This window comes from Mus caroli, unplaced genomic scaffold (assembly GCF_978045245.1).
Source record: "Mus caroli unplaced genomic scaffold, Mus_caroli_1 scaffold_12, whole genome shotgun sequence".
Classification (NCBI taxonomy): Eukaryota; Metazoa; Chordata; class Mammalia; order Rodentia; family Muridae; genus Mus; species Mus caroli.
The window spans coordinates 35,495,397-35,502,401 of record NW_028227267.1 but is presented as its reverse complement, the minus strand read 5'-3'; the positions used below and the strand labels follow the sequence as shown (position 1 = coordinate 35,502,401).

Here is a 7,005-nt window from a genome sequence, read left to right as displayed (position 1 = left end):
ACACACACAATTTTGGAAATTGAGGATGAGCTGTGCTGAGTCACATGCAGGTTCTGACAGTTTTCCCTAAAAAAACAGCACACTCTTTCACATCAAATCACTGGGTCCATGGGGAACCGGTCCTAGTACATTGACTGTAACATAATTCTGCCTGTGAACAGGTTCTCAGAAATAGTAAGCTAAAGTGCTTTGTCAAAGGCTACTGGCCCATACAAAAACAACCCAAATCTGTAGTTTACAAATGGAGAGCAGGACTCTGTTGCGTTTTGGGGTGGATATATTTCTTTACATTCCCAAATTTTTCATTAATTCCCAACAAACAGTTGGAGCCTATTTGATATTGTAAGAAAAAACTCAGGGAAATAATATACACAATAACTAGGTGAGCTGTCAAAATAAACCATACAATGTTAAGTGGACCAAAGTGATAATATTAAAAAGTTTATTAAATGAAAAACAAAGTAATGGAGTACAATGAAGGCTTTAAAAAACTTCCACATGCCTTTGGTGTCTTAAAAATATTTTTGCTATTTTATTATTTAGTTTAAAAGACTTGAAAGCAGATGAAATACATGAAAATTATTTGAAATCCCTGCCTAGCAAATGCACAGTTTGCCAGCAGCACTCAGAGGTGTTAGAAGAAAAGAGAAAGGAACCTCTCCTTGTGACATATGCATGGCATAATGGGAGGGGCTTCCATTCTCTACTTTATACTGGAAGGCACCCCAGAGGGCTGTGCAGCACTCACAAACAAGGCATTGTTATCTGGGAGGGAAGGGACCCTGGACTCTTCATTGGTTGGAGAACACCCCAGCTCTAGTTTTCTAGATACTCTGTGTGGACAGGCTAATGTCACTGAAGAACCTTGATTACATGTCCTTTGAACCACTCTCTCTTCCTTCCTATAGTCAGAGTCTTCCCAGCCTTCCAATAGTTCAGTGACTGTTAGAACATAAACATGTATTCTGGGCTTCCAGTGCTGAGTCTGCTCAAATATTCCCAGGAGTCTGCCTAATTTTTCTTTACCTCCAGCCTCTTCATAAACCTCCCTCACAGCAGCACAGCCAGGCTCGTACTCTGTCTCCAACCCTCCTCCTGGGACAATCCATTGCTCTGGGTACTACTGCTACTCACCAAAGGCACCTCTTCCTCCTGCTTGCTGTGGAAGCACAGGCAGGCTGTTCATTATTGAAGCCCTTGAGGGTATATTCAGTGTCTGTTTGGTCTTGAACTTCATCCTAGACCTGGGCTCTTGCTGCTTATGCTCAGGACTCCAGTGTGGGGACCAGGCCTATGCCACCTCACCAGGAAGTAGTGCCAAAGAAATCACAGTGCTCTGGTGCCACTGGGAGGAGCATAGGCAGTGCTAACAAGGATGGCAAGGATGAGCTCTTCCAGGGATGAGGGGCTGAACACAGGCTACTGCAGTCAGGGAGAGATGGTGGAAGCACCACCTCTGCTCCAGCACCTGCTGCTCTATTTGGAGCCCACAGCTGCTCTTAACCACTCCTGGCTGCACCCACCTCCCTGGCAAAGGGAAGAACTAGGCTGCTAGGTCAAGCAAAACAGAGATAATTAGAAGCAGAAGTGTGGACCATGCAGAGAAGCAGAACAAGTTAGGATTTTTAAATCCTGTAAATTTTATATGAGTGATGAAGCTAGTAGAAAAAAAAAATAACTCCTTAAAAACAACAAAAGCTTCCATGAGACCTACTCATTGATAAGTGGATATTGGCCAGAAACTTAGAATACCCAAGATACAATTTGCAACAAACATGAACCTCAAGAAGAAGGAAGACCAAAGTGTGGATACTTTGTTCCTCCTTAGAATGGGGAATAAAATGCCCATGCAGGGAGTTACAGAGACAAAGTTGAGAGCAGAGACAGAAGGAAGGATCATCCAGAGACTGCCCCTCCTGGGACTCACCCCATAAACCATCACCAAACCCAGTCACTAGGCAGATGCCAACAAGAGCCTGCTGACAGGAGCCTGATATAGCTGTCTTCTGCGAGGCTCAGCCACTGCCAGGCAAATACAGAAGTGGATGCTCACAGTCATGCATTGGATGGAGCACAAGGTCCCCAGTGAAAGAGCCAGAGAAGTACCCAGGGAGCTTAAGGGGACTGAAGCCCAATAGGAGGAACATCAATATGAACTAACCAGTACCTTCAGAGCTCCTTGGAACTATACCAACAATCAAAGAAAACACATGGTAGAACTTGTGGCTCTAGCTATATATGTATTAGGGAATGGCCTAGTTAGTCATCAATCAGAGGATAGGCCCTTGGTCCTTTGAATTGTCTATGCCACAGTATGGAGGAATCCCAGGACCAGGAATGGGAGTGGGTGGGTTGGGTAGCAGGGGATTGGTGAGGGTGAGAGGAGATTTTCAGAGGGAAAACTATGAAATGTAAATAAAAAAATATCTAATTTAAAACAAAAAACATCAATAGCAACAGAAACAACAACTTAAGAAATGTGTGAATCTAGGGGGAATGTTTCTTAAAAAAATGGCATCTTCTAATGGAATTGAACATGTTTGCTATGTTATAGTCAAGTTGTTTCATTACCATTAGATTTATTAACTTCTCATCACTATGAAAATTATTTAAAATTATTATTAATTTAAAATTATTATTAATTTAAAATTATTATTAATGTTTTAATGTTTAATCAGTTATTTATTTATATGCAGTTCTTAGCTTCACCCTCCTCCCTTCACAATCCCTCTTTCCAGTGGCCCCCTGCAGGCCACTCTTCCTGCCCTTCCCCTCAGAAAAGAGGAGGCCTCCTAGGAATAACAACCAGTCTTCTCATATCACGTTGCAGTCAGCCTAGGTGCATCTTCCCCTTTTCAGGCTAGATGAAGCATTGCAGTCAGGAGAAGGGGATGCCAAGGAAGGCAATACAGTCAGAGACAGTCTCTGCTCCCACTTTAGGAGTGCCACATGAAGACCCAGCTATGAAACTGTTACATATGTGGAGAGGACCTAGGTCCATCCCTTACATAGTCTCTGGTTCACAGTTCAGTCTCTATGAGTTACTATGGGCTCAGATTAGTTGAATCTGTAGATTATCTTGTGGTGTCCTTGACCACTGTGGCTACTTCAACCCTTCCTCTGCCTCTTCCACAAATTCCCCAAGCCTCTTTATCTGTTTCCAGAGCTGCTGGGTGAAGTCTCTCTCTGATGATAGTTATGCTAGACCCCTGTCTGCAAGTATAGAAGAATATCGTTAATTATGTGGGGGTGGGGGTTCCCTCTCATGGCATGGGTCTCAACTGGGCTATTCATTATTTGGCCCTTTCCACAAATTCTACCTCATCTTTTATCTTGAACATCTTAAAAACAGGAAAAATTGTGGGTCTAACGTTTGGTGGCTGGGTTGTTGTTTCAGTCCCTCCATTGGAAGACTTGCCTGGTTACAGGAGATGGCCAGTTCAGACTCCACATCCCCCATTTCTAAGAGTCTTAGCTACAGCCACCCTCCAAGTTTCCTGGGGGTTTCCATTGTCCTAGGTTTCTAATTCTTCCTAGAGTGCCTCCCACCTTCAATCCAGGTACTGCTATGAAGAGAGGTGTGCAAGTGCCCTTGTAGTTTGGTGGAGCATCATTTACATATATGCCAAGGAATGGTTCAACTGGGTCCTGAGGTAGAAATAGTTACAATTTTCAGAGAAACCATCAAGTTGATTTCCAATATAGTAGTACAAATTTGCACTCCCACCAGCAACTGTGTTCTCCTTGGCTCACAATTTCATCAGCATGAGATATCCCTTTGTTTTTTGACCTTAGCCATTCTGAGGGCTGTAAGATCTCAGAGTACTTTAGATTTGCATTTCCTTGATGATGATGACTTTGGCTGGAAATGCAGGGCTTTTCAGGCACTGTCTATGCCAGGCTTCCCTATTTCAAAGACACCAAGCAACCAGGATAACTGAGACTGTTTAGGAAGCTGAATGAATCACACAAAGAGTAATAACAGATCGAGGACATGCACCAGGCTTGATGATACACTCAGTTCAATTTATCACATAACTGTCATGCTGCCTACACAGTTACTGTGATTTCTGACAAACAAATCAAAATTACCTCTTGGATTTTCCTGTGTTCACAGAGCTGGCCCTGAAATTTGTTCTACCTCACAGGGAAACAAGCCATGGAAACAGACAGGTATACTTAAGAAACTCCTGATTCCTGGTTGAGTCTGCTGCTTCCAAGATCTGCCACCCGAAGCAGATCTCCAAATGTTTCAAGGACGCTGTTTGCTCAACTCATTGTTAATCTCCACCTTCTGGGGACCTAAAGAAGAGTAGTGGCTTTCAAAAATGGTGGAAATCTTAGCGCTTTCTCAGCCTCCCTGCATGGATTATCAACTCTAACAGGGTAAATGTAATAAAACAAAGTGAACGTTTTCTATTTTCATAATCCACATTAACATTTGGTGGGAAATCTCAGAAGAGTTCATGATCGCCAGGAGCACCTGGCCACATTCTCCCCATTGGCTCTTACTAGGTTCTCCCTTTTTTTTTCTGTTGTCTTGTCTAATCTAAATAAACAGCCTTGGGTACTCAGATTCTGGATAGTTTGCCCTTCCCTTAATACCTGTGTATGAGCTGTGTCTCCTCTTATGACTCTGTGTATCAGGTTGAGTACTTAGTAGAGCTGTTTCTAACTCTCCATCACCTGATACCCACAGGAGCTTCTATCCCTCAAAGACAGGTGGTTCTCCAGAGCTTAGATAGTAGATATGACTGTGAACAACACTCTGACTCAGCTAAACAAACTTCATGCCTAGTTGTACCAAGAGGTTCTTGAGGCTCCTCTGCAGCTTCCCCTTCCATTTGAATGGGGATGGCTTACAGATTCAGAGGTTCAATCCCAAATGATCAAGGTGGGAACATGGTGGCATCCAGGAGGGAATGGTACAGGAGAATCTGAGATTCCTACATCGTCATCTGAAGGCAGCTAATCGAACACTAATTTCCAGGTAGTAAGGGTTACTTAGGGTCTTGCCCACACCAACAGTGACACATCTACTCCAACAGGGCCACAGTGTCTATGAGTGCTATTCAGTGGATTGAGCATAGACAAACCATAACAAATATTGATGTAAAAATGCTCAATAAAATTCTCGAAAATAGAATCTAAGAACACATCACAATGATCATTCATGTTGATCTACTAGGTACCATGCAAGGAATGCAGAAATGATTCAATTTGCAAAAAGTGTGGAGCTACATATTTGAGGCTCATGGAATCATAAAATATTTGCAACCTGTCCAGATATTGAATCCTTTATCCTCAGGCTGGTCCTCTTGTCTAAGAGCTGTGGTGTCTATAACTATTCTACTGAGAGAAGCAGATAAGTTACCTCTGGGTCAGCATCTTATACTTACATCACCCCATGCAGTTAAGTTTCTTCTCAAAGAAACACCACAGCCCTGGCTGTTCAATGCATGGGTGAAGGGCCTACTCTTGGACTATCCTGGAGTCTGGTTTGAAAAACACATTGTCTTCAATTCTGCCACCATCTTGACAGATGATGACCCACAGAAGCACATTAATAATTGCATGACAAAAGAAACATGAAGATACAGATCTGACTAGAACTAATGAACACCTCCACATCCCATGAAAGATTCTGAGGAATGCTCTACATGAATGGAACATCTTCATTAAACCTGGAACCAGGTACACAGGGTCTTCAGCAGATAATTACTCCATTGAGGACACAAGTAATCAGGGCACTGAGTTGGCTGGCCAAAAATTGTCCCGAAGAACAGTGGAAGCCTGGCATAGTGGCTCGAGCCTTTAATCTCAGCAATTGGGAGGCAGAGGCAGGCAGATTTCTAAGTTAGAGGCCAGCCTGGTCTACAGAGTAAGTTCTAGGACAGCCAGGCAATATAGAGAAACCCTGTCTGGAAAGAAACAAACAAATAAACAAACAAACAACAGTGGATTCTACTGACATTCTGGTGACATACTGTGACCCACTGCTGACTGAGAATCTATAGTATAAACAAGGGGAGTGTAAAAATATCAAAAGGGTAGCTGAAACCAATGTTTGGTGGTGGACACCAGAGGGAAGGATCACTCTGCCAAGAAATACGGGCAGGTTTCTGGGAACAAACCTTCACCAGACTACAGGACTGGCATCCACACAATTTTCTAAGTTGCTCATAACAAGGTATGGTATAACTGGACTTAACAGCCTGGTTCAGTTCCTCTAAGCAATATGTCAGTTTTTCAGGAAAATACATGTAAAGACAGATACTTCTGCCAGAAGTGGGAACATATGAGGGGCCAAACTATGGTCAATTGTGGGAAACTAACATCACTGATATGTGTCCTGCTGGAGGATGATAAGAGTCCAAGCTTGTTTTTAATGAAAACTTCTATGGGCGTATCCACTAGTCTGAAACTTCTAAAAGAGTAGCTGAAAAGCTCTTCAAGGCACTTAACCAACAATTATACCACGCCCTTTCAATTGTGTCAAACTATAGCGGAGCATTCATAGCCAAAAGCTGTCAATAAACACTGAATGATTTATGAATACATAGGAAACTTCATGGTGCATGCAGACCTCAGAGTTCTGGTCTCATGCAAGTAAAGGAGAGTTCCTTAACGGAAACACTACAAAACTCTCAGAAGAGTTCAGGGACAGGTGTATGGGCCTCCTTCTTACTTTGGGCCTATTGTACCCAATACAGGGAGGGATTCATCCCTATACTATTTTATTGTAATGCCTGCCCCATTGCTTTCCCAGCTCAGATATCATTAGCTAGCCAAAATATAACTATTTCTTTTTCATTATCCATGTTCTCTGGTTCCCCATAAAGGCTCTTCATATGACTAACAGAGAGACAGAGTGGACTTCCTAGTACCCCACCATCTCTCCAGACACCTTTGGGGCTTGTTGTAGTGATGTTCCATAATCAAAGGTGGTAGCCAAAGACGACAAAATCGAATTGGAAAGCTTTTGCATGATTTCTCCACTCTTAT

General features: G+C 42.8%; 1 pseudogene; it reads right to left on the bottom strand.

Annotated features, from left to right (window-relative positions):
- Window positions 1-703: 703 nt before the first annotated feature.
- Window positions 704-3,460, bottom strand: LOC147001712 (diphosphoinositol polyphosphate phosphohydrolase NUDT4B pseudogene; annotated as a pseudogene).
- Window positions 3,461-7,005: the final 3,545 nt, after the last annotated feature.